Genomic DNA, 22,531 nt, shown 5'->3' with positions numbered 1-22,531 from the left:
AGTGGGAAACCTTACCCACAATCAGATGATACTACTGCAGATAGTAAGTGTACATAAATGGGGTCTGCACATGCAGAAAGGCCAATAGCCTAGAGCTCACTGCTCAATCACAAAATGGGATTCACACTGACTACAGTTGGTTGGTTAAATCCAATAAGAATGTACAACACAAAATAGCATCTTCATATGCTGGATTCAATACTGGTGTAATGCTGATATGCTTTCACAAAAACCTATCTTCACCTTCAAATGATGTCTTCGTGTATAGCTCTACTTAATCTCGCATATACCTTCACACAATTATTTTTCACATTCCACATTCGATCTTACAAATAAGATCTTACATTCATACCATAACCTAAGACCAATTTTAGTAGGTCGGCTCAATAAGATATTACAATAAAAACATTTTACAAACAATATAATATCTGATGCAATAACTGATTGAACATGTCAGCTTAATGCATTTACAACAATAATTAATCATTTCCTTAGCGTGCCATGCTGATCTGGAAAAGATAAACTTACCGGTGTAACCTTAAGTAACCTTGGACCTATTTGCTGATAAAAGCAAATATGCAAATATGAATATACCAATGAACAAAACTCTAGGACAAGATGTCCAAAAGATGTATTCAACATTACCAAGTGTCTTCCACATAATTCTGAGTGCTGGTGATCATTATATCCTGCCGATGAACCATATACCAGTAACTGTGCAATAGTTACTTGCTTGTCGATGAATGCTGTTGGATCTCCAAAGTGCTAGTGTATTAGTAGGTGTTGACATCAATGACAAAACCATACCAAAATACCAACAAGGTAAAGAAAAGAAGATGAAAAAGCATAGTTTCAAATTAGATTTGTCAAAACCAATAGTGTTGCCCAATGTTGATATATCCAAATTAAAAGGGCAAGCACTCATTGAATTTGGTGAACTATACAAAGCCAAAGCCGAACAGGAGAAGCAAATAGCTATTCAAAAGAAAAATAAAGTACTTCAGAAAGTGAAAGCACTCTTAACCAATATGCTACCTGAAGCAACAGTCACAAAAGATGTCACCATCCATATTCAACTGGATGAACTCCTAACCAAGATAGAGACATCTAGAGTAGATGCATTTGAATATTTGAGCAAGTTAAAAGACAAGGAGCTCATTGCTAAAATGATTGAAGAGGTATAGAAAGCTATTGCTATTGGCAAAGTTAAACTTGTCAAATTTATCGCTGAGTTGTCCCCTCAACTCAAGCACATTCTTTATTTATTTCAGAAACTGTGTACATTTTCTTTATTCATTAAAGATATCAAAAATAAAACTGAAGTGATTAAGAAAGAGATCACCGATCTCTCAAATAAGTTGACCACTGAGCCAAATTCCATTCAGAATTTTTATACAAAGCTACAAAAGCTCATGGCTCAACAATTGGAACTCAAGAATGAAGAGCACAAGATAAGGATGGACATAATGACACTTCAAACATTATTCATTCCTCATCTTTCATCCGTCCAAGAGCAGATCAACAAGGCTACCTACCTATCCACTCAACAAGAGGGAAGCTCCTTAGATGGACTAATTTCAATGTTAGCTGACATTACAACTCAGAATTCACTTATGGACAGTGTCAAGGATGCCCTCTCTACTGCCCTTACCGATGCAAAGACAAAGTGTAAATCCATTTTTGACCAGTTGCCACCACCAAATGGTAACTAAGTTTCGATGTTTGTCAAAAAGGGGGAGTGAGTATAGTATCAAAGTATATAGGGGAATGTAGTATACAGGGGAAGTATACCGAGCAGTGATCACCAAAGAGAACCAAGTATAGAATATTGATCACCAAGCATGCAAAATCAGAGTTTTGTACAGTATATTGATAAGGGGAGTATATCTGAAACATACCATTTTGTTGACTAATGTATATACTGTCTATCTAGTCAAAATTTTGTAAGTATATAGATTTTTGAGTTATGACTTTGAAAGTAGTTTTGTCAAACATCTCAACTAATGTCAAAAGGGGAGATTGTTACTAATTATTATAGTTGCCATTAGTTTTATATCCAAAGTCATTCTATATACTCTAGTTGGTTACTACTACCGAAACATTCAATCGGTATGCACAGAGTAGTCGGTTATAGAAGAAAGTAGTCAGAGAGCCTAGTATACACCAAGCTATCTATCGAGTAACACTGTATGAGTACCGAGCAGCAATAATGATACACCGAATTGATATACACCGAGTGAAATGTTTTACTAGATTCATTGAATCTAGACACATGGAAAAAATGTTACAAGATTGAGGAACATAGAACCGTTATCACATTGGAAATTGCACTTAAAGATTGTGTATGATTTTGAGGTCATCTATCCAATGAAATATTTTGTATGGTTATTCATTCAATAAATCATGTTTGTAAGATCGAAGAAATGAACCAGATCACTGACATAAGAGATCTATTTATACAACATGGATTGAGATCAGATAGAGATATAGAGGTGTATGAAGCAAGACATATGTGATACATAAGAAAGCACTGAGTGTTATGACTGTTATAGAGACACAGAGGTCACTGAGAAGGATTTCAAAAAACAGTCAAAGAACAGAGTAAACAGAAGGGTTTACCGAGTTACTTTATGGGTTACCGAGTTATGCTATAAGCAAGGTAATCTCATTTTGAGCACATAGAATCTGCTATAACATTCTAGATGTAAAGTTGAAGATATTTGTAAAGATTTTATTGTAATATTTTGAAGTTGTAAGAGAAACCTTTAACAAGGTAAAAGACTAACAAAGTCTATAAATTGTAAAGCCTTTAAGTGTTGTAAAATCCTTTAGCAAGGTAGATCTAATGATCTTGATACTCCTAACATGGTAAGCTATCAGAAATAGCTAAACATGTAGCTCTAACCAAGCAACCTTTATTATTGCAGTAGTGAAGTTGTGGGTGCCATTCCCACTGCAGTTTTTCTCTCTAACCAAGAGTTTCTGCATAACCAAAATATATGTGTTATGGAGTGAATCATGTATGATTGTTATTTATTTGTTTTAGCTTTATTTTATGTTACATCAATTTGTAGTTTATGCATAACAGTAAAGATATTGTTGGTAGAAGGATTTGAAGTACTGATTCACCCCTCCCCTCTCAGTACATTACGTTTCCATATTGGGCCTAACATTAATGTGCATCCAGTTTGGGTTCACCTTCTGAACCTTCCTCTTCATTTTTGGTTGTATTCTTGCTACGAGGCCATTGGTAACTCTATTGGTTAATTCTTGAATGTTGATGATGCCACCTCTTCCATGGACCACTCCACTTTTGCCTGCATCTTAATTGATATTGACATCTCCTCATCTCTTCTTAGGGATGTGGTTCTTATAGTTGGGGATAAGCCTTGGACTCAACCATTGGATTATGAGGGCCTCCCTTTCACTGTTAGAGATGTTTTTCTATGGGTCATTTAGCTTCAGATTGCTCCCTTCCACATCACAAAGGTGTTGCTACATGGTGGAAGGATGCTACAATTGATCATTTGACTGACTCTATTGAATCCTCTCAAGAGGATGTGTCCTCCTCCTAGGATGAAATTGTGCCTCCCTTTACCACTGATGTTGTTGTTGCTGTTGTCCCTAAGGTTTCAACTCCTATTGCTCCTATTTTGCAGCTTCGTTCTACTCCTACTAAAATTGCTTAACGTGCTTCTGGTGCTATTTCACAATATCTTTCTATTGTTCTACAACAACCTCCTACTATTGTGCCACAACACTCTGTTGACACTACTAATTGTTATCCTACGGGGTCCCTCTCAATTGATCTATCTCTTGATGGTCCTAATGACTGTATCACCTGGACTATGGTTTCTCACAAGCAGAAGGGGAAGTCTTCTCCCCTCCTCCAAACCCCTCCTTGTCTAGGTTTGGGTGTCTCTCCCCTTCCCTGATTAGGGTTTTGGTGTTTTCCGATTTGATAGGGTTTTTGTTGGCCTATCCATTTGTATTTTTTTGAGGTTTTTCCCCATTTTTTTTGTTTCTTACTGCCTTTGGGTTGTTGTATTAAGGGTTAGCTATTGGCATTTTGGCATTTGGCATTAAGTTGTCATTGAAGTCAATCGGTTTGGTAAAGTAAGTAAGAAGGTGTGACTGGTATGATGGTAATACACATGAGAGTGAGCAGACAGAAGGAAGGCTACTGGTACACATGACTTGGGTCATCTACTAGTAAAGAAGGCTTATCGGTAAGGCAAAAACTGGGATGAAGGTTATTTGTGTGTTATGAAGGCACAACAATGGGTGAACAGAACATAAAGGATGTTTGGTGGTCATACCGGTAACATAGGCTAAATCAGTAGTCAACTTAGGTCGACAAAGTATGTCAAACTGACATAGGAATCCAAGAAAAGGTGGATGTTGACAAGCATGACAACTAGATGCCAGGTATAGGTATTGCACAGGTCAGTGGAGTGTGCATCGATGTAACAAATCTATAGGTAGGTCGATTTTAATGAGGAACCTGCAAGTCATAGAGGATGCCAGAAGATTGTGGCTCAAGGAAGGCAAGATGGAAAAGTAATCACATTTATCTTGCAAGAATATTTGATCTTCATACTTGTTAGGTGAAGGAAACAACAAAGCCATTAATGGCAAGTGATAGAGAAATGTTGAAAAGCATAGTGCATACCTCCAAATTTAGAAAATGGACATTGGAATGCGAAATTCGGTTGGTGATTGATCATTGTCATAAAGATCATATCCTCGAAAAGCATATTGAATCAAAGAGGATTTAGATTGAGCTGGAAAAGGAAAACCTAACACGATAATGTTTGAATGCATTCTTGGTGGGAATCCATGGTTATAAATATACAAGCTCAAAAACATAAAAAAGGATGATGCTTGTGGAGAAGAAGTAGAGTAAAGAGATCTTGAGTATAGAGAAGAATCATCTCCCTTGGACTTTATTCTAAGAAATTTGTAGAGTGAGTCAACAAGTAAATCGGTGAGAGGGTTTAACCGGTAGTGACAGAGTATTGGTATAACAGTAGCAAGTCTAATAGTTGAGAAAACTGGTGAAGTGTGAGTGATCAATAAGGCATCCAGGTGTGATACAGAGTGTTGTGAGGTTGTGAGAGAAAGAGAAGAGAATCATAAAGAGAAAGCTATTAACTAGTAGTGTGAGATTCAATAAAGAAGAGAAGAATGCTAACCAGTAGAGACCTATTTGTTCAAGCATTGCAAAATTCATTTGCAACAAGAAGCCATAATTGTATCAAAATTGTATTTCAATATACATCACCAAGTTGGAGCTTGGTGCTCCTTGTGTTGGTGCCCTAAATCAGCAGGGGTTGGTGCTCCTTGGGTTGGTGCCCTAAATCTTTGTAATTTAGTGTTTCACTTGTGAGCCTAGATTGGAGCCGTAGTCTCCAGTAGCATTTCTCACTGAGGTTTTTCCCATATTGGGTTTTCCTCGTACATATGATGTTGTGGGTTGCATTTGTGTGTTTGTCTTCTTTGGTCTCCTCATTAGTTTTGCTGGTTTGATTGATTAGCGTTTAAGATAACAACTGGTATTCTGAAGTTACCTTAAATGAGGAAAAAGTTTAGGAACCACTGATTCACCCCCCTCTCAGTGGTACTGTGTGCTCAACAATTGGTATTAGAGCCAGTTTCATGGTTTTTTTATAAATCTTGGGTAGATTCTAGACTTATAACACAATGGCAAGAAATGTGTCTGCTTCCTAAAAAGCCCCCATGTTTGATGGATCCAACTATGCCTTTTGGAGTAGAAGAATGAAGACCTATATTTCCTCCCTTGGTTTTGATGTGTGGATGTCTGTCAAGAGTGGGTATGTTTTCCCTAGTGTTCCTCCCACTGATCTAGATGCCAAGGAGTATGAGAACAATGGAAAGGCTAAACATTCTATTTTGAGCGGGATGCCTAATAATGAGTTTGTCAAGGTCATGCACTGTGCATCTGCCAAGGAAACCTAGGATAAAATGTAGAGGTTATTTGAAGGAGATGCAAAAGTCAAAGAGGTCATGCTGCAAGCACTAAAAAGCCAAGTTGAGGGCATAAAGATGAAGGATGATGAAAAGATTGCAGACTACCTTCACATATTTGATGAAACTGTGAATACCATAAAAGGACTCAAAGAATATATTACATATGAGATCCTTGTCAAGAAGGTACTTAGGTCTCTTACACCTAAGCATGATACAAAGGTGTCTACCATAGAAGATGATGGGGTTACCCTAGTTTGCTCAACTGCACCAACTCACCAGGTCTAGTTTCTCTCTAGACCTCCAAGTCCTTCTCAATCTCTTCTAGGGATTGATTCTTTATCTCTCTAAGGTGTTTTACTTCAAGTGTTTTGGCTAGGAACCCTACCAATTCATAGTGCTTCTCATGTACTCAATTATGGCTTCTTGGCTTCAAGTTGTCAAAATGACCTCCTACCATTGTGAGATGATGCAGAGATGTGGAGGTGTATTCATTCATGTTTTGGATGCATTTAGGGTCCATTTGAGGTTTGCAATCAACATGTTTCTTACTGATTCCAAAATCTTGCCTAGAAAAGGGCTACAAGGAATTAGCCCAATTAGGCCTCCTAAAACCGATTTTTTAGGGCTTGGGTGAAAACGGTCCAAAAGACCCCCTAAAAATTTTGGATTTCCTTCAATGGTTCCTCTAACCTCAAGTTATTTTTGTGGTTTTGTCTTCTTAACCCACCATTCAATGTGCTAACCCCAAAATGAGGGTTTTGGAGGGTTTTTAGGCCTTCTAGGTGGCAGTGACAAGTCAAGTTGGGGTTTGTGCAACAAATAAAAATTTCAAGGCTCCTCCTTGCATTGGAAACTTTGTCTCAACTCCTTGGACCCCTTCAAAATATTAGAAAGTGATCTGACATCCACCTCTGCACTTGGCACTTCATTTTCACCTTATTTCCTCTAGCTGGGTTGCTCCTAGACTTGCCTAGAACAAGGAGATAGACATAATTAAACTCTTCTCCAGTACTTGCACCTGCATATGTACACTATACAGATGGTTTCCCTCCATTTCCCAACAATCCATGATGGCAACGCGTGGAATTCATGGGGCAACCATATTTACAAGAAAACTGCTATATACAAGCCAAAACTAGTTGTTTGCAAACTAAAGCAAGAAAACACTAATGAACAGTATCTACAAAGCTCTAAATTGAACAAAAAACTCAATAAAACATGAGAAACTCAATCCATTCTCAATTAAAAAATGAGTTAAATCAAGCTAAAATGTTGCCAACTAGTCTGAAAATGATTAGTTTCAGATTGTTAAGCTTGCAAAACACATTCACCAACCTTGGTAACCGTGAAAGAGAGGGTTATTATAGGTTTCCCATGTGTGGATTCACCATAGGGCATTGAACAATCCCTAACTCCATCGCTAACCATTTCAGGACAAAAGTTGTCATGACAACTTTTTGCAACTTTGCAATATTTGCACTTTTGGTCTTTCCAACCTATAAGACCTATTCCAAGTCATCAAAAATGACTTTTAAAACTTTCCTAATACTAATTTAACCCTCTCTAATTCTTGTACCAAGTTTTGACACCGTTGACCATCAAAAAGGTCAATTACCTACTCAAACTCACTATTTACACAAAAATGCAAACCTAAAAACTATGAACACAACCTAGGCCTACATTGACTAAAAAATATAACTCTTGGACCCTCCTGGAGTCCTTATTCACTACTGACTTGGCTAGGGTTAGTACAAGCCAAAATTGAAAAACTAGATAGTCTAAGTCCTACGTGCTCTTGCACCAGAAGAAGCCAAGGATTTGAAGATCTTTTCAATGGATGAACTATTTGGCTCACTAACAGCCTATGAGATGAGAATGACTAGCAATGCTTCCTTAAGGAAAGAAGTAGCATTCAACACCACCCAAAAGGGTAAAGGGGTAGCTGCTCATAAAGGATCTAGTGAAGACTTTGATGCAGAGGTAGAAAAATTTGTCAAAAAGCTTAAAAGAGGATCCAACAAGTATAAAGGAAAGCTGCCACTCAAATATTTCAACTGTGGTAAGGTTGGACACTTTGCTGCAAAATATCCTTACAATGAAATTGGTGGAGATGAGTCAAGAAAGTTGAGCAAATCTATTGGCAAAGACAAAGAAAGAAATGTCTACCAGAAAGGAAGAAGAGGATACTGAAGGAAGAACAACCTCTATACTATTGAGGATAATACTACAAATGAAGAAAGTGCATCAGAAGATGACTTCCATGAGAATGACAAAAGATTTAATCTCTTTATGGCTCTTGATGAACTGATTGGTGAAGATGAGGAAGAAGAGGATATTGAGGCCAAAGTGGAATTAGAAGGTGAGCTTATAAGTGCTCTTGAGGAATTGAGTAAACAAGAAGAGAACTTAAGAAGGTCAAGCTTGCTGTAATAGATGAATAAGGTCTCCTGAAGAAATCCCTAGATGAGTCCAGTCAAGTTATATCTGACTTGAAGTTGCAGTTGGAAGAAACCAAGAGGATATGTGAAGTTACATCCTTTGATCTGATAAAGAAGGAAAAGGAGCATCAAGATTTGGAAGCAGAAATAGTGAAGTTCATAAAAGAGATTGAAGAAAGTAAGGAAGAAATAAAAGAAAGGAGCAAATATGAAGGCAACACTGAAGCCTTAGACAAGATGTTGAGCAAATAGAAGCAATCCAAAGATACCAGTGGCTTAGGCTTTGAAAAAGGTCAAAGTTCAAATAGAAAAGACACACCTGGAAAGGAAATAAAGTTAACCTCTTCAAATGAAGGTGAAAAAAAGAAGACATTCATTGTAGACAAGGATACCGGTAAAAAGACATACGCAGATGTTATTGGAAATCACCACACAAATCGACATGCATAAGGAATGAATCAAAGGCCACACTCATTGTACCGACATGTTGATCTAAGGAGAGATGCAAGAATTGACCATGAAGGATTCACTAGAGTCAACAACATGAAGGGAAGACCCTGATGAGGTAGTCCTTTACAGGACAAAAGCAACCTAACTGGTATGTTTCTAACTTTCATGGTTACTATTAATGGTGTAACAAATTTGGGCATAGAATAGCTGACTATAGATTAACCAATAAGCCCTCTATGAGTTATGAAAGTAAAAATTCATTTAATGCACTCTGGGATATGAATGTTGTCTCCTATCAGTGCAATGGATATGGTCATAGGAGTTTTGAGTGTAGGAAGAATACACCGGTGCCCTACAATAATTTTAAGGAGTTATCTTTAAATGAAAATGTGAAATGCTATAACTGTTAAGTGTTTGGACACATAGCAAGGTTGTGTAAAAAAAGGAAGATCAAGTAGAAGAAGATAAATCCCAATCAAGAACTGGTAGTTGAACCTGAGCATAATATAGCAACTGACAAGAGGAAGGAAACCAAACTGGTATGGGTTGAGAAAGAAAAAGATAAGGCAAAATCAAGTCTGATAGTGTAGACTGCCTTACATGCTAAAATGAAAAATCTATGGGTTGTAGATAGTGGTTGCTCCAACCACATGAGTGGTGACAAAAAGAAATTCATCAAACTTGAAGACTGGAATGGTGGTTTATTAAGATTTGGAGATAATTCATCCTTCAAAATAAAGGGAAAAGGTACTCTAAGTATTGATAAAAAATTGAAGGCACATGATGTATATTATGTGGAAGGCTTAAAGAACAATCTGTTGAGCATGAGTCAGATGTGTGACAAAGGGTATAAATTCACCTTTGACTCAACTGGTTGCTTGATAAAGAAAAAAAATACCGGTCAAGTTGTGGTAGAAGGAAAAAGAACTGATGGCAATGTTTACAACTTGAATGAATGCTATGAGTTCCAATGCATGATAGGACAGGTTGATGAAAGCTAGATGTGACACCAAATATTAGGCCACATAAACTTTGATAACCTAGTTGTAGTAAGTAGAAAGGGGTGTGTGAGGAATTTTCCACCCATCATCAAACTGATAAGCACATTTTGTGATGAATGTGTGAAAGGAAAGTAGACTAAGGTAAGCTTCAAGACAAAAGAGAACAACACGTCAAGACCACTTGAAATTGTGCATACAGATCTGTGTGGTCCAACTAGGAAAAGAGCACTTGCAGGTGAAAGATATTTTATTCTCTTTATTGATGATTATTCAAGAATGAATTGGGTCACCTTCTTTCAAGATAAGTCACAAGCATTTGACAAATTCAAGATCTTTAGGAAGATGGTGGAGAAGGAAAGTGGGTGTAAGCTAAAATGCCTAAGATCAGGCCAGGGTGGAGAGTTCACATCAGATGAATTTGAGGATTATTGTGAAAAACATGGAATTAGAAGGAAATACTCAGCCCCTAGGACACCACAACAAAATGGTGTGGTGGAAAGGAAGAACATGAAAATCAAAGAAATGGCTAGAACCATGTTAAATAAGGCCAATCTGCCAGACACATATTGGAAGGAAGTTGTTCATACTGCTACATATACTTTGAACCGGGTTCAATTAAGAACAAACAACATAATGACACCTTTTGAGTTGTTGTATGACTAGAATCCATCAGTCAAATACCTCAAAGTATTTGGAAGTAAGTGCTTTATCAAAAGAGATATGGATGGTCTAGGTAGTTTTGACTCCAGGAGTGATGAATGAATCTTCCTTGGTTACTCATCTAATAGCAAGGCATACAAATTCTACAAAAAAATAATAAGAAGAGTCATTGAGAGTGTGCATGTAAAAGTGGATGAGGATATGCACAAAGGAAGTCAACCACAGGTAAACTAGTATGATGATTCTGGCAATGAAGGTGAGGAAGCTCAGTTAGACAATGAACTAGAAGAAGCATCCAAGAAAGCTTCCAACCAGTATGTGCAGCTGAATCATCTGGAAGAGAAAATTCTAGGAAATAAGAGTGATGGTGTGCAGACTAGAAGAAGACTTGCCTAGAATGATGAACAAGTCAACTTTTGCCTCATGACTGAAGTAGAAGCTAAAAAATTCAATGAGGCCAACAAAAGACAAGAATGGATGGATGCCATGGAAGAAGAACTGCAACAGATTCAGAAGAACAAGACTTGGGAATTAGTCCCTAGACTAGAAGACAAGAACATAATTGGCACCAAATGGGTCTACCGGAGTAAGACAATCATGAAGAAGGTAAAATTGTTAGGCATAAATCTAGACTGGTGTGCAAAGGATACTGTCAGGTAGAGGGAATTGATTTTGAAGAAACCTTTGCACCAATAGCTAGATTAGAAGCAATTAGAATGTTTTTAGCCTTTTCTTCCTACAAGGGTTATAAATTATATCAGATGGATGTAAAATCTGCCTTCCTAAATGGAAATTTGGAAGAAGAAGTGTACATGGAACAACCAGAAGGGTTTCTGTTACATGATGCTGAAACCTTTGTGTGCTGGTTAAAGAAGGCCCTGTATGGCTGTAGCATCCTAAAATTGCGACACTTGCAATTTCGACTGCATTTCGGTCTTCACGATGGCAACGCAACACGGAACTTGAATGGAGACCCCAAAACTTGTCCACGACACCAAAAACTACATTTTCTTGCACCCTGGCCTGAACCTCCTTTGCACCCTGCTGTCCTAGAAGGTGGGACCAGAGTGCCCAGCGCCCTGGTCCTTCAGGACCAGGGCGCCCCCCAGGACCATGGCACCCAGCGCCCTGGTCCCTAGCCCTATTTTGGGCCCGGTCTCCTATGGGACTTTGGGTTTTTTTGTTTGCAAATTGGAAAATAACATTTCCTGGTCGGCCTAAGGTCGGGAAAATCAGTCTATCAGCCCTAATTGACAAGTATATAAACTCCATTTCCCCTCCCATTTTGGGGAGGAAGGACATATGTGTACAAGACATGGAAACGATACTCAAACATTCAAGCATTCAAGCATTCAAGCATTCCTTCTAAGTCTCCATTCAAGGCTAAGTGTTGCATTCAAGACAAGGATTCAACCATTGAAGAGGAGATCACTTACTACATACCACTACAACATACAACATACAACAACATCTATACCTTCGCACATAAGGATACAAACATCCTTACAACAAGGTATTAGTACTTGTTTTACATTACAGACATTTACATTTACAGCATTTCTCATTTCTTGGTTAATTCCAAAACTGGGGTTTGACCTAAAGGAAAACCCCTAATCCCTAACCCCCCAATCGTCTTCGCTTTTCTGTGTGTAGGTTGCAGGTACGCGGCTGAAATTGAAGATCTGGAATCCTTGTGCAGAGACGAATAGATCCCCCTTCGTTTCGCGGATTTTTCGAAGGACCGTGTGCACGCCGGGCGCCATCGTCCCGTCAACTTTCGCTCAAATTTGTAGGACAGCACCATATCGACATTTTACTGCTAATTCCAGGTCTGCAGCTTCATCCTATATCCCTATCTCAGTTTATAAGCGAATCTTTCTCACTTTCTATGCATTCCTAGCTTAATTCTTCTATCAACATTCTTTACAAAAGAGGGTAGCCTTGCTGTCTTAACCCTTGAAATTCATTTAGCATCCAATCTTGCATTGTGTGGGATTGGATCTTGTGGGTTTCAACCCCTTTTTTGAATGTAAAGTCTCCCAAGTGAAAACCATCAACCCTAGCAACCTCCCTTCTCTCTCCTTGGAGTTGGAAGAGGGGAGAGCAACTAGGGTTCGATCGATTTTCCGCTTTACATTTTGGTGAACCCGACGTGAACATCCTTTCTGATTATTCATGGTTAGATTTGAAAATTGGATTCCTTGATTACATTTCCATGTTTGATCTTTTGCAAATTTTAGAGGTTGATTGCATAAAAACCCTAAAATTTCTTTTTTTGAACTTGTGAAATATTTAATTATTAATGCTTGTTTCAGATCTGCCCTTCTATTGCAAATTATCAATTCATATTTGTGCTTTAATTTTGAAAATTAAGTGGTTAAGTGTCAAAACCCTAATTTTTAAAACCCTCTTGATTCAACCTTTGTCTGACAATTTCACTGATCAAAACATCTCCAAATCAGCTGTAACTTTGGATTCCGCAATAAAATCACAATATCTTTCATCCCTGAAAATTTGGAAAAAAGTTGCGAGGACCGTGTGCACTCCGAGCGCCATCGTCCCCGACATTTTTTCCGAAATTTCGGGAGCAAGATCTTATTGTATTTTCCTGCTAAAATCCAGAATTTTGGCTGATTTTATCAATTATAACACTTTCAAAATTAAAGTCAAAGTTGGTCTTGTGATTGCTTGGTTTAAGGCTTCTAAACATTCAAAAATTGTTGAAATTGAAATTTTGTGTCAAAATTGTGTTCTTACTGTCCTAAATCTGAAAAGTGTGTTTGCATTCATTCGAAATTTCAGTGCTTTATTCAAATTCTTGCAATTTGTGACTTTTGAAATTAAGTGCTTAATTACAACAACTTTGATTTCCGCTTTCAAAATTGAATTTTGCGTGAAATTGAGTCAACTTTTGAATTTCAAAACTTGCATTGCTTTTGGTATTCCCTCTAAAATCATAAAATTCAAAATTTCAGTTTCCCTCTCTTTTTCAAAATTCAAATTTTTGCATTTTTCGACAATCTTGGTAAGGTTCAATTTCGAGATTGCAACTTTAATTTGGCCTACCTACAGATCGTAAAATCACTCAATTTTTTCAGATTAGCTCTAAAATCATCATAACTTTCACCCCTGCAAATTTCGAAAAAAGTTGTCGGGACCGTGTGCACTCCGAGCACCACGGTCCCTGACATTTTTTCTGAAATTTCAGGAGATTGTCCTGATTGTATTTAACAGCTTAAATCTAGAAGATTGGCTGATTTTACTGAAATTTGCTACCTCCAAAATTCAAAATCTCCTCTCCCTCTCTAGTGCATGAGTTTTACACCAATAAGTCCTACTTACACTATTCCCGTTAGACGAAGCCGTAGAATTAAGTCTTTCCGAGGTTTAACTACTGAGGAGATGGAACCTAATTTGAATAGCCTTTTTAACAAGGACATGGGTAATTCCTCTAATCCTCTTAATGATGAAGAAGCTCTCCATGAGGTTTCTATAGAACAACTTTCGAAATTGGATAACCAATTTGACGATTTTCGACAATGGATGTCTCAAGAATACCCCGATAGTCAAGCTCTTCCTTTAATTGAGGGTCTAAAACGTATGCTTCAAAGTGATAAGAATGGAATTGATATTTTGCGTGGTATTGCACACATTGTGGATTTGAATGTGATGCCTATGAAGAGTTGTGCCGAAACTTTGGGTTATACACAACCTCCTACACAAGTCAATCATTCTATTCCTTTGACAACTTCTATTGCTAGCATACCTACCTTTACATCAAACATAATGACTACTTCTATACAAGACATTCCTCCTGTGATCACCAGTCATGGGGGCAATCCTTCAATTAACCCTCTTCCTTCATTTAATCCGACTTCTTCATTCATTCCTTCAATGAGTGTTCCTATTACATCTCCACAAATGAACATGACGCAAAGGGGCAATTCATTTAACCATTCCATTCCTCCTTCTAGTGTTCCTCCTGTCCAATCATCTCCTATGACTAATTATCATAGAGTCCCACCACCTTACTCTTTACCTTCTTTCAATAACATAACACCTCCATCTCAATCTAACACATCTAATATGAATTCTTCGACTGAAGCGACCATTAACAATCTTGCACAAACTGTCTCTTCTTTACAGCAACAAATTGCCTCTATGAATCAATCTAAGTTTAGTGTGCCCACATTTGATGTTGCGAGCCCACTTTCTCTTGACATTGTTCGAGCTATCCCTCCTAAACATGTTGAAATCCTACATTTGGAGCTTTATAATGGTAAAGGAGATCCTCTAACACATGTTAAGACTTTTCAAACAATATGTACTGATTTTGCTTATGACCAAAGGTTGCTTGCAAAACTGTTTACTAGAACATTAAGAGACAAAGCCCTACAATGGTATTGCTCGTTGCCTTCTTATTCTATTACTTCTTTCGAACAACTTGCAAATGCTTTCATTCAACAATTTCAAAACAATATAAGTCCTAAGGTTACTTTGATTGATTTAATGCATTGTAAACAAGGTGTTAAAGAAAAAGTGACTGATTTCATTGGTAGATATAAGCATTTGTATGCTCAAATTTCTTTTCCTGTGCCTGACAATGATATTCAAAGAATCTTTATTTCTAATTTACAAAAAGATATTCGAGACAAACTCCTGTTTTCTGAGTTTACTTCTTTCCAACAGTTGTGTGCAACTCTTCACAATTATCAACTGACTGTGAGTCAAATGGAACAATCACATCCTATGGCTCCGAGTGATAAGGGTGATAGCAGTCAACAACCATTTGGGAAGTTTAAACCGAACAGAGATTCCATCAAATTCAATGAAAACATCATCAACAACAATGTGAATGCAGCATCAGGTGTGCCTCCTATTTCTAAATTTTTCAAGAAAGAAAGAAAGTATACTCCTTTGAATGAATCATTGCATAGTATTATGAATAAGTTATTGGAACAAAATGTGCTTACTCTTCCTCCTATAAGGCAAATTGATCCTGCAAAGATTACTTCACCTTATTTTGATAACAAATCTTTTTGTCAATTTCATCGTCAACCTGGGCATGATACTGAAAAATGTTTTTCTTTAAAGGGTAAAATTCAAGATTTGATTGATAATAATACTATCTCTATTTCGGGAGTGAATGATAAAGGCAATACATCTGTAGCTCCTCCTAACCAAAATCTTCAGATTTTTACTGATCCATTACCTTCTCATACCTCTAATGCGATTGAGACTAATGATTCCTCTCTCTCATCTGATGGTCTTGTGTCTATGACCCCGAATGTGATTAACTTTGTAGAGCAGCAAGAAAACCCTAAACAACCTTCCATCACATTTGATTCTAGTGAAACTATCAGGGCACCTGATGGTCCTTTATACATAGTTGTAAAAGTCAAGAATACACCTTGCCATGGAGTGCTTATTGATCCTTCGTGCATGGTTAATATTATTACTGAAGAATTCCTTTTTACTTTGCAATTGAATCAAGTGATCTATGACAAAATAGATGTGGTTGTGAAATTATTTGATGCATTTTCTTCTCTTGCAATTGGTTCTATTACATTACCTATTGAAGTTCATAACAAATCCCTTGATGTGAACTTTGCTATTATTCCTTCATCTGAACAATTTCGTGTGAAGCTTGACTATCCTTGGCTATCTTCCATGAAAGCTATTGCTTCTCCTATTCACAAATGTTTGAAATTTCCCCATAATGGTGAAGTTGTTACTGTCAATCATAGTCTCTTTAAACCAGCTGAAAGAACTTCTAGCGTTCCTATTGATTATTTTTGGCCTAAACAATTCCAATCCCTTCCTTCGCGAAGTGATCATCTTTTCAAATCTTATCAAAAGTGGAAAACAGATATGATCCTATCTTTAAGTGAACCTAGAACACCCAAACTTGATATTCCTATCGTTCTTGAGAAGGAAGTTCTTCCTTTGAAAGATAAAACTAATGTCTTTCCTCAAGAAGATTCCCAACCCGTTCCCATGGATGTGACTATGTCTATGCCTAATAAACCTTTTAAAAGTAGACCTATACCTCCTCGTCATGATGGACTTGGTCTTCTTCCTAAACCAAAAATTCCTCCTTTGTATGGAGCAGTTCCTCCTCCTCCTTTTTATAGAGAGAAGAGACCTTCTTCTTCTCCTATTATCCAACCTAAGAGACCACAACCTAAACACCCAAGTGATAAGGATGAGAACATTCCTCCTCCTCAATCTTCTCCACTTCCTACTAAGACTAGACGAAATCGTTCTGCATGTGAACGCCGACGAAAGCGTCATCTTAGGGCTCAAGCAGCTGCTTCTCAAACTTTGCAATCTCCAAAAACACCTTCAACAAGCATTATTCCATTTTCTCTAAAATCTCCTAAACATAAGATGCATGATGGTCTTGATCCTGTGTGAATTAAAGACCCTATTTTTATAAATCTTGATGATTCTATAGATGAAAATGTTATTCATGATGAAAATGTTACTCCTCTTGCTTCCGATAGTGAATATGAACTTGTTGATATTGATAACCATCTATCTAACGAATTTTCTAAAGCACTTATCCTAGCTCCTAGACAAGAACAACGTGGCTTGGAACATGAACATAGCCCTTGTTTGGATCTTGTGATAGCTCCATCTGCTGTGTTGGATGTTCCTCCTCTAGCGTGTTCCCTGCCTTCCTAAAACATTGATCAGCAAGATCGGGGGGTAGATGACGTGCTAGACTAGTTACATTAGCATAGCAGATTCTCTCCTCCTCTCTTTTGTTACTTCTTCTATATGTTATTCTCATTCTTCTATTTGTTGTCCTTAGTGTTGTCTACTTGAGGACGATGCAAAACATTGAGATCTCTTTTGGTCTCTCTCATGTTGACTCAAAAGACACATGTGTTCCCTTCTTCTAGGTGACCTTCCTTGATTGGGGAATGAAGAACAATTATGCATACATACATATGATATATAAACATGACTTATCATACAGCATACTGACCCTGAGGAAAGCGAAGTCACCTCGTTCTTTGTGTTTGTGTCTATTATCCTTGGGTTTATCTCAAACTTGGGGGCTAAATCTTTGCGATAACATGCTCCTTTCCTTTCTCATTTCTTATGTGTATCACTACGTTAAAACAATCACCCCCGTTGAGGCGTGTGCGATCACTTTAACGTAGGGGGGCATACACCCCGTCTATCCCTTTAGGATACTCGAAAATTTCTTGGCGAACGTAGCTTTGCCTTGAAAATTTTTGATATTTGTTTTGCATGACTCATAGTGAGGGAACCTTACTACTGACAGTCATGGTTCTCCCTCGTGATCTTCCCTTTTACTTTGTCAATCGAAGTCGTAAGATCCTTAGTCCACTGGGGGCTTGGTGTGTCTTGCCTCCTTGACGTGGTGAAAGTCTTTCAATGTTGTTTCCTTGTACTTTACCGGAAGTATGAGCATACATACTCCCGCTAAAGTGGGGGCTAAATGTAGCATCCTAAAATTGCGACACTTGCAATTTCGACTGTATTTCGGTCTTCACGATGGCGACGCAACACGGTACCTGAATGGAGACCCCAAAAATTGTCCACGACACCAAAAACTGCATTTTCTTGCACCCTGGCCTAAACCTCCTTTGCACCCTATTGTCCCAGGAGGTGGGACCAGAGCGCCTAGCGCCCTGGTCCTTCAGGACCAGGGCACCCAGTGCCTTGGTCCCCTAGGACCATGGTGCCCAGCGCCCTGGTCCCTGGCCCTATTTTGGGCCCGGTCTCCTATGGGACTTCGGGTCTTTTTGTTTGCAAATTGGAAAATAACATTTCCTGGTCGGCCTAAGGTCGGGAAAATCAGTCTATCAGCCCTAATTGACAAGTATATAAACTCCATTTCCTCTCCCATTTTGGGGAGGAAGGACATATGTGTACAAGACGTGGAAACGATACTCAAACATTCAAGCATTCAAGCATTCCTTCTAAGTCTCCATTCAAGGCTAAGTGTTGCATTCAAGACAAGGATTCAACCATTGAAGAGGAGATCACTTACTACATACTACTACAACATACAACATACAACAACATCTATACCTTCGCACATAAGGATACAAACATCCTTACAACAAGGTATTAGTACTTGTTTTACATTACAGACATTTACAGTTACAACATTTCTCATTTCTTGGTTAATTCCAAAATCGGGGTTTGACCTAAAGGCAAACCCCTAATCCCTAACCCCCCAATCGTCTTCGCTTTTCTGTGTGTAGGTTGCAGGTACGCGGCTGAAATTGAAGATCTGGAATCCTTGTGCAGAGACGAACAGATCCCCCTTCGTTTCGCGGATTTTTCGAAGGACCGTGTGCACACCGGGAGCCATCGTCCCGTCAACTTTCGCTCAAATTTGCAGGACAGTGCCATATCGACATTTTACTGCTAATTCTAGGTCCGCAGCTTCATCCTATATCCCTATCTCAGTTTATAAGTGAATCTTTCTCACTTTCTATGCATTTCTAGCTTAATTCTTCTATCAACATTCTTTACAAAAGAGGGTAGCCTTGCTGTCTTAACCCTTGAAATTCATTTAGCATCCAATCTTGCATTGTGTGGGATTGGATCTTGTGGGTTTCAACCCCTCTTTTGAATGTAAAGTCTCCCAAGTGAAAACCATCAACCCTAGCAACCTCCCTTCTCTCTCCTTGGAGTTGGAAGAGGGGAGAGAAACTAGGGTTCGATCGATTTTCCGCTTTACAATGGCTTAAAGAAAGCTCCTAGAGCATGGTATTCAATATTGGATCAATACCTGAAGGAGCAAGGATTTAAAAAGGGGAGTGCTGACAAAAATTTATACATAAAGAAAGATGGAAGCCACATGATCATTATGGTTGTGTATGTAGATGACATTATCTTTGGAGGCAATAAGGACACCCTCTACAAAGAATTTTCTGATCAAATGCAGTCAGAATTTTGGATGTCAATGCTTGGTGAATTGACATACTTCCTTGGTTTGTAGATATTATAGTAAGATAAGGGAATCTTTATCTCACAAACCAAGTATGCAAAGGATATGTTGAAGAAATTTCAACTAGAGGATTGCAAATCGGTAAGTACCCCATGGTGGCTGAAAGAAAATTGAGCAAGAGTGATGAATCACTGGTAGTGGATCAGACACTGTATAGATCCATGATAGGTAGCTTATCACATCTAACTGCCTCTAGACTGGATATAGTGCAGGCAATATGTATGGTGGCTAGATTCCAAGCTGCACCAAAGCAGTCCCATATGAATGCAGTTAGCAAATTTTTTAGGTACCTCCAAGGTACACTTTGTTATGGATTGTGGTACCCTAAACAAGGGGAGTACATCTTAGAAGCATACACTAATGTTTTTTGGGTAGGTTGCATTGATGACCAGAAGATAACAAGTGGTGGTGCATTCTTCCTAGGTGACCGATTGGTCTCATGGCAAAGCAAGAAGCAGGACTCAGTCTCTCTATCTACTGCTGAAGCATAAAACATTGTTGCTTCTACATGGTGCTCTTAGGTGCTTTGGATGAAGCAGACTCTCATAGACATATAGGTGGAAATCACTAATCCTATTCTCATTTGGTGTGATAATTCGGGTACAATCAACATAGAAAAGAATCTGGTGATGCATTCTGAAAAAAAGCACATTGCTATCAAGTATCATTTCCTCAGAGATAAGGTTGAAGGATGGGAAGTAAAGATGGATTATGTCCCTACCAGAGAACAAGTAGCAAACATTTTCACCAAACCATTACCGGTAAGCACCTTTGAGTGCCTCCAACACAAGTTGGGAGTTGTATCATCTGCCTTATGCACTTAAGAAAAAGAGTTATATAGTTCAGGGGGAGATTAGTATGGATCAAAGGGGGAGTGTATAGTACCCTTTGTCATTGTGTCAAAGGGGGATAAATGTACTGGTATGAAGTGTCTTGTAGTAAGTTGACATCAATGCTAAAGGGGGAGATTGTTGGCATTTTGGCATTCGGCATTAAGTTGTCATTGATGTCAACCGGTTTGGTAAAGTAAGTAAGAAGGGGTGATTGATATTATGGAAATACACATGAGAGTGAGAAAATAGAAGGAAGGATATTGGTACACATGACTTGGGTCATCTATCAATAAAGAAGGCTTACTGGTAAGACAAAAATCGGGATGAAGGTTGTTTGTGTGTTATGAAGGCACAACAACCAGTGAACATAACAAAAAGGATGTTTGATGGTCATACTGGTAACATATACTAAATCAATAGTCAACCTGGGTCAACAAAGTACGTCAAACCGACATAGAAAACCAAGCAAAGGTGGATGTCGACAAGCATGACAATTGGATGCCAGGTGGAGGTATTGCATAGGTCAGTGGAGTGTGCATCGATGTAACAAATATGCAAGCAAGTTGGCTTTAATGAGTAACCCGCAAGTCACGAACGATGCCAGAATATTGTGGCTCAAGGAAGGCAAGCTGGAAAAGCAATCACACTGAACTTCCAAGAATATTTTATCTTCGTACCTGTTAGGTGAAGGAAACAACAAAGCCATTAATGATGAGTGATATAGAAATACAGAAAAGCATAGTGTAGACCTCCATATTTAGAAAATGCACATTGGAATGCGAAGTTCAGCTGGTGATTGATCGTTGTCATAAAGATCATATCACTGAAAATAAGATCGAATCAAAGGGGATTTGGATTGAGTTGGAAAAGGAAAACCTAACATGATAATGTTTGAATGCATTCTTGGAGAGAATCCATGGTTATAAATATAAAAGCTCGAAACAGAAAAGGATGATGCTTATGGAGACGAAGTAGAGTAAAGAGAAGAATCATCACCCTAAGAATTTATTCTAAGAAATTTGCATAGTGAGTCAACAAGAAAATTGGTGAGAGGGTTTAATCGACAGTGACAGAGTACCGATATAATGGTAGCAAGTCTAACAGTTGAGAAAATTGGTGAAGTGTGAGTGATCAAGAAGGCATCCAGGTGTGATACAAAGTGTTGTGAGGTTGTGAGAGAAAGAGAAGAGAATCAGAAAGAGCAAGCTATTAACAAGTAGTGTGATATTTAGTAAAGAAGAGAAGACTCCTAATTGATAGAGACCTATTTGTTCAAGAGTTGCAAAATTCATTCACAACAAGAAGCCATAAATGTATCAAAATTGTATTTCAATATACATCACCAAGCTAGTGCTTGGTTTAGGGGTTGGTGCTCCTTGGGCTGGTGTCCTAAATATTTGTAATTTAGTGTTTCACTTGTGAGGCTGGATTGGAGCAGTAGTCTCCAACAACATTTCTCACTGAGGTTTTTACTATATTGGGTTTTTCTCATACATCTGATGTTGTGGGTTGCATTTGTGTGTTTATCTTGTTTGGTCTCCTCATTAGCTTTACTGGTTTGATTGATTAGTGTTTAAGATAACAACCAATATTTTGAAGTTGGCTTAAACAAGGAAAAAGTTTTAGGAACCACTGATTCAACCCCCTCTATAATGACCAGTATTTTGAAGTTGCCTTAAACAAGGAAAAATTTTAGGAACCACTAATTCACCCCCCTCTCAGTGGTACTATGTGTTCAATATCGGCACCCTTGATATTTTGGTGTTGTTAATATGTTGTTGATAGTCTTTGACTATGTTAAGGGTTAGGGCTCTGGTTAACGATGCTTTACTAATAAAAAACATCTATGAGTAATGGCTCAAATATAGAGGTAAGAGTGTGAAGCATACACCTTTCCCTCTATATTTTTTCCCCAATTTTGTGTTCTTGCAAATCTAGCTAAACAAGCATAAACACCGAAATGAAAGAAATAACACCCATTAAAAGATATGAGTATTTTGGAATCTAGAAATTGAGCCACTTAAATGTGTATGCTCCATTTATCCCAAATATGTAGTATGCATCCATTATTCCTATCATATTATTGAAGAAAAAAACATCACTTGAAAAAAACCACACATTCAAAATATAAAATAATATTTCCTCAAATTGTGAGTATTA

The sequence above is a fragment of the Cryptomeria japonica genome, chromosome 3 (genome assembly GCF_030272615.1).
Source record: "Cryptomeria japonica chromosome 3, Sugi_1.0, whole genome shotgun sequence".
NCBI lineage: Eukaryota > Viridiplantae > Streptophyta > Pinopsida > Cupressales > Cupressaceae > Cryptomeria > Cryptomeria japonica.
This window is presented reverse-complemented; position numbering follows the sequence as displayed.